Source organism: Diadema setosum, chromosome 20 (genome assembly GCF_964275005.1).
Source record: "Diadema setosum chromosome 20, eeDiaSeto1, whole genome shotgun sequence".
Taxonomy (NCBI): Eukaryota; Metazoa; Echinodermata; class Echinoidea; order Diadematoida; family Diadematidae; genus Diadema; species Diadema setosum.
In genome coordinates, this window is record NC_092704.1 from 29189460 (window position 1) to 29199671 (window position 10212).

A 10212-nucleotide genomic window follows, 5' to 3' on the forward strand; every position below is an offset into this window, starting at 1 on the left:
ACTTTCATTTTGAGAAAAAGAAATCAGCCAACTAAACTGTAGTTGAAATTATTTTGCTCTATTTATTTAAACATAAAACAAAACGGTATACAGGATCAAAGAATGTCAAAAAAATACTGCTGTTTTTGATGCATATTCAAATTGTCTCGCCTTTTACATATTTTAATGATGCAAGATCTTATGTCTAGCACTTAGTAAGTCTCATGTAGAATTTAAATTATTATTCACATGAATAAATCTGCATGTCCTTGTAAATAAGGCATTGCTTTGAAAAAGCTGAATATTACTAATTGCATCTGGGAAAGAGTCTACGACAATCAAACTTGTTTATTATCAGAGACTTTAACATCTTAATAAGACCTAGACTCTACATTACCATTGTATTCACATCCGTTGGTGATATACACGACCCTGTACTTTTCCTTTTCTTTTCTGAGACAGTCCAGTTCTTCGCTACTACATGGCACCAGTCATCTGAAAGAAAAGAAAGAAATTAAGAACTTTTGATTAAAATCAAACATCATGGCACAAGATACAACTTTAATTTTGAGAAGAAAAAAAAATCAGCCAACAAAACTGAAGTTGAAATTATTTTGCTCTATTTATATTAAACATAAAACAAAATGGTAGGCCTATGCAGGATCAAAGAATGTCAAAAAATGCTGCTGTTCGTATTTGATGCATATTCAAATTGTCTCTTCATTTACACATTTTACTGATGCAAGATATTATGTTTAGCACTTGGTATGTCTCATGTAGAAATTGAATCATCATTCACATGAATATAAATCTACATGTATTTGTAAACAAGGCATTGCATTGAAATAGCTGAATATTACTACATGTACCTGCATTTGGGAAACAGTCTATGACAATCAAACCTGTTTCTTATCAGAGACTGTAACATCTTAATTAGACCTAGACTCTACATTATCATTCAGCTTTTAAAGGTATTAACCATTCACCTATAAAACACTGGCATTGTCATGTGCATCATATTTCTTTGATACTGCACATATTTTCATGAAGTCTGCACAAGAATGCAAATGAAACACGTCTGCTGTTTGGTATTTATGAAAAAAAAAAATCACTAACCTGGAAGTCCTTGGCCTTAGAAATAACACGTGGCGAGTTAGTAGGAATTGACGTTAAAATAGAATAAGAATAGATCTACTAAATAGGCCTTTGCCTCATGAATGTCTGGTCTAATTATAGACTAAGTGAAGTCTAGACCTTTCACTTTTAAGTTACCAGTGGTTCACAAAATTTATATTATAGATCTAGACTACATCTAGATCTAGACATCTAATACTATTAGATCTTGGCAACTTTTGTCTTTGTGACACGAAATTAACACGTCACGGATGATATTGCGGCGATATCCAACAGGATGACAGTACCACTATTACTGACTCAGTAAGTTGACATAGATAACTAACATCAACTTGTTAACGTACGTTAGAGATGGCACCATATACAAAAGCCGGTGACACTGACACTGACAGATCGAACGACGACGTTTAGACTAACGTTAAAGAGTTAGACTCGCCATCTCAGTAAGTCGGCCAAAGACAAAGTCAATACAGGGCTAAGTCAGTGTTACTGTATGTTAGGCCTAACAAATGTTAACGGTTACTCGGTTAGGTTAGGTTTACCAGAACTCAAGAGTCCTGGTTAAATCAGTCGAGGGACATTTCTTAGAAGTCCTTCGATTCCAAGAATAAAAAGTGTGAAAGAACAAAGGGAAATAAGGAAAGAAGAAAGGACAAAAGATTATGTATGGCTGCTGTGGAAATCGACAGTGCCACTGTATCACTATCAATCAAGCGTACATATATAAACGCCATTTGGTTGGGCCACATTCACAAGTTTTAGGGGAAAAAAGCCCCACCGCTGTGCTTAGGTACTCCACTCGAACTAACGTTAGACATACACTACACACAGTACGGTACTAGGGCTGAATTCACAAGTATACTTTAACACTGCACTGTACAGGAAAGCCACCTAACCTGTAGAGTACTCGTAGTGTTTAGGTAGTATCACTAGACCACATACTGTCATAGATGACATCTACACCAACGCTGCACACTGGCACTGGTCCGACGGTCCCTGACCAGGAAAAATCACTGTTGGACACTGACCAGTAATTTTTTCAGGAATGGACCAGTAAAGATTGGGGGAAAAAATGGGTGGACTCTACCTACTATTACCACTAGTCTAGATGTAGATCTAGAGCTAGACTACCGTGTACCGGTATGGCTCTGAACTGTGTTAATTTGACTTGGTCTTAGACTTCAGCTGATCTTAGTTTTAGTAACTGGTACCGGTATTACAAGTAAAGTCTTAACTTAGACCTAATAGTTAGACTTGAAAGTAAAAGTCTAACATGTCTAACTTTATTCTTTACTCTTCCTTTCAGTTTTACTGTTAGACTTTTTTTTTTTTTTTTAGTACGCCTACTTTGTCAATCTCATGATTTCATTTTCAACTCAAAAGTCAAGGCTTTAAATAGTGTCTTCGAGACTTTGAAATCTTGCAATCTGCATGTCTTGCACACAGACGTTACGACTACAGTACTCAGTAGTCTCAGAAGTAACGACATAAGTTGCAAAGAAACAATAAATAATATGATTTGGGATCTAATTTGAAATTGTATGGCGTTTACAGACTAGGCTTCATAAGCATCACGCGATTGAATACATGGGACTACACACTACCGCAATTAATGGTTATGGTAGTCCAACTGAAACTGTTATTTTGAGCATGATTTTAATAGGAGTATAGCTTACCATTCACTTCACTCGTGGACAGTGGGCTGGCTTAGGCCGTCATTCATCTTTCAGAAGGTTTGGTTCTCACTCTGAGATCTGGATTAGGGCCAAAACCTAATTCTAGGCCAGTAAGTTGAACAAAGCTCAAAGTAACGCAACTGCGACAGTTCGTGAAACCCGCATTGCTCTTCACCGTAGCAATTCGGGTTTTACGAACCGGCGTATCTTTCGTGCGTCGGTTCGTGAAACTCCTTTTTCTCAATTTCTCGATATTTCGAGTACCGTCGTTTTTTTCTTTCTTTGATAAAATTAAGAATAATTAATTTTGTGATCTAAAATTTTGGGATTTGGTAGAGTTTTGAAAGCACTTTCATTTGGTACCAATATCTCGATTTTGAAAATTTTGACCAAAATCGAAATAGCGTCAGTTCGTGAAAAAGCCGACGATTTTACCTCTCATAAGTAATACAAAAGCAAAAAGTTGTCTCATGTTTCTCATTTAGCGTTTGACGAAATTCAAGCGACCTCATGGAGCTACTTCGAACATATCTTTCTTTTCTTCCAAAGAATGTAGTTATGAACCTTGCCAAAATGGAGGGAACTGTACCGAGACTGCAACTGGACACTTGTGCACCTGTGCCAATGACTTCTTTGGAAGTCAGTGTGGTGAGTATAGGGAATTAACGCTGTAGCCGTAACACAAAAAACAAACAAACAAACAAAACAAAACGCAACGTGGGGGGGGGGGGGCGGGCAGGAAGCAAACTTCAAAGTATAGTGTACATACTGTAATATGATTCGTAAATACAACATCGGCGTAGTATGACTTGTGAAAGCACATACAAATGTATCGTTATAGTAAGGATCATCGCAAACTTTCGGATTGTGTAATATGGAAAGTCAAACATTGTTATTGATTATTATTTCCTCACAAGTTTTATGATACGCATTTGCATATCTATATCGAATTGTTAAAAGGGCATTTCTACATCAAAGTTACTCTTTCAATGAAATAGTTTGGGTTTCAGGAATATTATAATATATATATATATATATATATATATATATATATATATGTATGTATGTATAGGCGTACCTGTGCTTTGGCGTCTTGTCCGCTACCGGCGGTTTCACGCTGTGGCGATCTTCAGGCAGACTGACTTTCAAACTGATGTGCGCCTGGATGTATGCCCTTCTTTGTAGATAGGCATAGAACCAAAAAGTGAAAAAGGAGATTTTCTTTACACTTTCAAACAAAAGTTGGAATCTTAGCCATGCTGCTGGCAAATTTAGGTATTTCGTGTCAAAATCTTTTCGTCCTTATTCAACGCAAATGTTTTTATGATGTCTTGAAAGCATATTTGTAATTTGCAACTGATTGACAAATTGCCCTACATCGACGTAAGTAAGCACTGAATTAATCAGTGTTTTAGGTGTAGCCAAAGCTACGACTCAAACACTGATCAATTCAGTGCTTATTTACGTCGATGTAGAGCAATTTGTCAATCAGTTGCAATAAAAACACCTCGACGGAAGAATTTCATGAATTTGAATATTTCTAACTTGTTTGAATGTGTTCGAATGTCTAAATCTCATAATGCTGTGGGGGAATATTTTAGTTTTCGTCCGTCTCCTTAGTGGCCAGTTCTCTTATCACATGTATTAATTATATATTTTTATTTCCATTTTCAAAGAATAGCCTTTGCATGTATATTACCACCCGACAAAATAATGCATTGTGATATTCCATGTAACATAATAATATAATTCAGAAAAATGTTCCTTGTTCTAAATGGATGCGAGTCTTGACCCTTTGGGTATTGCACTGCAAATGCGTATGCCATATATAGATGAAGTAATATGAGCCTACCTCCACCTTCTGTGTGGCGATACCGACTATAATGATGATGATATAAATAATCAATATGATTGCTGCTCTCAGTTTACAGTTACCTTGATTCCCTCTAATTACAATGTCCCCATCATTGTCCATTAATATCTTATCAATTCTACAGCATGTCCAGTTATCCATACGCCTGATGTAGGCGGTTCAAGGACCTACACGATTGGTGGATGGAACATATCAAACGGTATAACGTCGTTCGACCTGGAGGTCAGTGCGAATCGTGATGCCCACGTCGGTTTGTTTAGCAATGCAGGGGGAGGGATGTATGAAATTGGTGAGTACCTAATTTCATTACTTCTGAGAGTGATCATCATAATTACCGGGCCTCCATTCTACTTCTATTAATCATCCCACTGCTCTATTCTCTCGTTTCCGACAAACGCAAATAATTGCACATGATGAACTAATTATTATGCGTATCTGTGCATGCAGGTTTGAAACCATCAACTGTTTCTCTCTCTCTCTCTCTCTTTAACAGTTTATTCAAATTCCTATCACTGAATGTCATGCATTCCCATTCCTCAACTGTATCTGCGTTATTTATGATTCACCCCATGTAGCTACATGAAGCAACATTTTGTATTGACTGACATTTTTAAAGCCGGGATATTGGATAGTTTGGCTATTTTGTGATTAAATCAGAGTCATACTGGGGTCTGTTTTGAAAAGCATTTCAGCTTTTAAGATGCACCTTTCATTTTCCTTTTATAAGAAATAATATTCAAAGTAAAAACCCTTAACTCAACTAAAAAGTCACACTGGAATCTGAAGTACAATCGTCTCATACGCGCGTAACAATCTTAGTTAGGTGGTATAAAGAATTATTGAAATTAATTAGTCTCACCTCGTAATTCAGTTCTTCACTTCCTTAACAATGACAGTCTTGACAGAAACAAGAACAACTAGAGATTGTAATTTGTCATCACTGACAAATTAAGGTGATCCGATTTCTTTTTTAATCAATGATTCGAATCGTGATAGTGCAAAGTCTCAGCTACAACATACTAAAATCTGAGAGAAATTCACCGAAGCATAAGCAAGATAGTGCTTGATAAAGAGAGTCATGTCAATTTTCACATCTAAAAAAATTCCCTCCCATAGAGATAACACGTCATAGCGAAAATAGAAAAAGAAGTACATATGACCTTTGACCCCACTTTGCACAGACAAGATGGCATCTGAGCAAAAAGTGGTTATTTTATGAAATGATCCCTGTAACATGGTCTTTACGTGTGCAAAATATGGGAAAGATAGGACATGTATTCACCAAGATACAGGATGAAACATCTATGACCTTTGACCCTAATTTACATACCCAAGATGGCGTCTGATCAAGTCGTTGTTATTTTATGAAATAATGTTCGTGACATGAACTAAATATGTGCAAAATATGGTGGTGATAGGGTATGTTTTTCTTGAGTTATTGCACATAACGTTGCAAAAAGAAAGAAATATTTCAATACATCGAAGATAAACTTTAATTTCAAGTAAGTTTTTTGACGTGATCCCGACATCGTATGAAAAAACGAAGGGCACACTTACGATAGCCCAAAGTCTCAGCTACAACATATTAAAATCTGGGAAAAATTCACCGAAGCATAAGTGAGGTTGTGCTCGAAAAAGATAGTCATGTCAATTTTCACTTCCAGAAAAACTGCTCTCCCATAGAGATAACACGTAAACTGGTCAAATTTTACAAGGATACTTTCAATCCATTTTTACGAGGTGATGACGTCATCCAATCAAAAGTTTGTAATTATAAATATGAAAGAACATTAAATAAGCTACAACATACTGAAAGTTAGGTGAAAATCGGCAAAGGATAAGTGAGATACGCTCGAGTGAATTTGAATTTTGAAGACGTCATTTTGAAAATTTACTTTTTTTACTTTTTTAAGAAATCTGATATCTTTTAATCATTTTTTCAGTATCGCTAACCCATGAAATGATATGTACAACTCATCAGCTTTCAAAATATGTAAAGAAAATGGGGGGTCACCGTCCATCCTGACGAGTAAAATCGGATTTAAAATTGGCAGTTTTTTGGCATTGTTGCACTGTATATCGCCATTGACGCGCGCGCGGAATTTCAACTTTGACGGGCCCGTATGACGTCATATTGAGTCGGATTGACTTGAAACTTGGTAGAAACGTTCGTTGACATTTCAGACATCCGATACGTGTGAAAAAACGGGAAATTTCTATTGCATATGAGCTGTGCGTGCGTATATGCGCGCGCGCGTACGCGTCCGTCGATTTTTTCTGAAATACTCCAAATGACCTGAAACGTGTGCAAAACAATTTTGAGCTCGATTGGAGCATGTTGAAATTTCAACGCGCGCGTACGCGCTCGTTTACTATGAACGTGACTAAATTTTATGATATATATCAATAGAGCTTGACTTGAACTATATGATATGTAAATTTCATTGAGAAAATCCATTCCATTAATGAGATACGAATGTGAACGTGTTTTCAGATAATGACGTCATAGTGACGTCATGGTTGACTGATCACAGTGATACATTAGATCTGTCGTCCTTATGACGTGATACATATATGGTATCAGTTTAGAAGTGATAGGTGAATGACTTTTTGAGTTAACCTCTGCACAACATCTGAGGAGAAAGAAATAAAGAAGAAGAAAGAATCCGTACAGATACAATAGGTGATCCGAGAGGATACTCGGATCACCTAACAACAACGGACACGCGGAAAGAATAATTCGATCATAATATGCATGTTTCAAACACGTTCAGCATAACATTTCATGTCCCCAGCACTAGGAGGAGCAAAGAACGGACGAGTCAATGTTGCCGGGGCGATGAGGCGATGTGTGTCTCCACCTTCCCAGTGCGACAATTTCGAATTCGGCGCTGATGACTTGTCGCTCTCCGGAATACCTCACTACGACCGCTTTTGGTTCAGTTTCGCTGGCGGTGTTATCAAGTTTGGCCACTACGGAGAAGAAACACCCATCCTGGAAATGACTGACCCGATCCCTGTATCGGTCGACTTCATTGGCATATTCACTGGCTACGGATCGGAGGGCTACTGGAAACTACATGGATTTTGTTGAGTCGACATTGGTCGATATCTGTTCGTATCGCACAAAAATGATTCAGTTCTAACTTTCGCTGCCTGAGGGATTTTTTTTTTTTTTTTTTAAATCAAACCATGTATTGTTCGTTGTAAAGTGTATGTGCTCAATATTTCACTTGATGGAGGTTCTTTCAAAGGTAAAGAGCTTAGACATCTCATTTCATATCATTTTATTTGCTGGTTCAGATGACAACAATCCATTTTCTTCTGGTAAAAAATTGAACTTTGAAACTGATGTCGAGTGACTTTGTTTTTATTAATATTACTTGCACATTTAATATGAAATTGAATGACAAGCAGTAAGGCAATCGAGAGACATACATTTGTATGCACACAGGGAACCTAGAATTGAAGAAAAAAATTCACCCCTTACATGAGTTATGATACTGGATGCAGGACAGCACGTATTATTGGGGAATTTAGAATAATAATTGACCGGAAAGGGATGAGATGGTCTTATCGCAATGTGTTATTGAAGTAGTATGATTCAGGAAATGATTTTCAATTGAGTGTTTGTCTTTTTATTCATAGAAGCCTAATGTAATTATTTAGTCAAGGCTCAGGGACCCAGAAAAAGTGACTTCGTTCAACCCACCACGCAGAAAAGGTTTGACTGCTTGGGGTGGTCGGTTGGACCCTCTTGAACACCCCTAGGCAGTATGTGATTCCAAATTGTGGTATCAATAAAATTTTACAGGCCACAGACAAGACCTTATTCTTTGAAAAAGAGTCTGCGCGCGCTAAGACTACTACACGCACCACTAGCGTTGCTACAGGCGCCAGTGCCAGCGGTGCGTGTAATAGTCTTAACGCACGCAGACTATTTCTTCGTCAAACAAGAGTTTTTGCCTGCAAACTAAATTTTCATGCCAAGCTGGGGTCGATGTAGTGTAGTTTCTATCCGTTTTTATTTCGTCTTTATTTCTCCGAGTTGCAGCAAACCGAGTGGGAGCGCATACCCAGTGATTGTGACGCCCGAACCGTTTTTTGTCGCAATCACTGGGTATGCGCCCTCACTCCGCTTAGCGCAATACAGCGGGCTTCTGCACAATATACAAGCTGCAAGTCAGAGAAATAGAGGCGAAATAAAAACGACTAGAAATTAGACTTGGGTCTGTGACGCTTGTCGCTATTGGGGCACTGAAAATGATAAAATTATCACAGTATTTGCATTTATTTTATGAAGAATTCATCAAAACGCCATAAAACTACATGTACATGTTGCTAGAGATGTCAGCCATGCAATGGGATACACTGTAAGGTATAATATTGTGCATGGTTACCATGGTAACCGGATGCCTACAGGTGATTGGTAACCCGCACCCCCCCCCCCCCAAAAAAAAAAAAAAAAAATATGTCTGGAATCTAGACAGGTTTGTTTCTTTTGCCTTTCGTGCATACTACCCATTGTAGATCGGATCTTAAAGTACCTACCTCAACACTGTAAAATTAGCCTGGATAAAAGGGAAAGGACGCCCAAGATTTTTCCCTCATTCCGTCCTTAGCATTAATTCATTACTGCACGTTTTGATACAAATTTACATGTCATGGTTTTTCATTTTATTCTATTATTTTTTTTTTTTGCAACAGCTAACGAACACAAAAGTACGCTTAATTCTTTGATGGATAATACGGCGTACGTATATATTCCTTCTTTAGAATAGAATTTATCTGCATTCTTGAATAAACTTCCTTTAAGAACATGAACAATCAATTGCTTTCCTCTGCTCTTTTCCTATTCCAGGATTGTTTCGAATAGCCATCGCTCTGTAAATACTCAAAAGAGCTAACATTAGAATATAATTGGCTTTGCTCTCTGTATTCACATATATTTTTATGGGAAATTTGTGTCCATTATGCATTACTAAAAAAATATACATGTATTTGCCTATACTTTGAAATCAAATTTGTGTTGAAAGTACGACGGATGTAACTTTTTCATGCATTTTACTATTCAAAAATATATCTTTCTTTCAATGGCCGTTTATTATGCCTTTGCTTACAAATTTTGCTGTAACTTGAGAATGCTTCAATATAAATCATTCTTCACATAGTGGTACACTTTAGTATGCAGAAGGAAGGACATGCTTATTGAGCTTTTTGAAATTATGGACTTTAGTTATTGACAGCTGAATCCTGATTGGATAATACTGGTAGCAATGGCAACAGGAGAAAACTTTTTTAACGATAATCAATAAAAATGTTTTTCATTGCATCTATAAAATAAAAAAAATCAAAGTTTGCAGCAGTAGGAGGCATTTTGGGGTTGCCAATCACCTGTATGCATCCGGTTACCATGGTAACCATGCACAATAATTTACCTTACAATATATCCCAGTGTGTTGCTGACATCTCTAGCAACATGTACATTATATAGTTTTATGGCGTTTTGATGAATTCTTCATGAAATAAATGCAAAAACTGTGATAATTT

The 10212-nt window shown here is 37.0% G+C and overlaps 1 long non-coding RNA gene across 1 annotated transcript; it reads right to left on the minus strand.

The window, feature by feature from the left end:
* Positions 1-389: 389 nt before the first annotated feature.
* On the minus strand, positions 390-3100 carry LOC140243935 (uncharacterized). Its single transcript, XR_011902263.1, has 2 exons — positions 2790-3100; positions 390-474 (listed from the first exon to the last, which is right to left on the minus strand). It is a non-coding gene; the product is annotated as an uncharacterized lncRNA (long non-coding RNA).
* Between the last annotated feature and the right edge of the window lie 7112 nt (positions 3101-10212).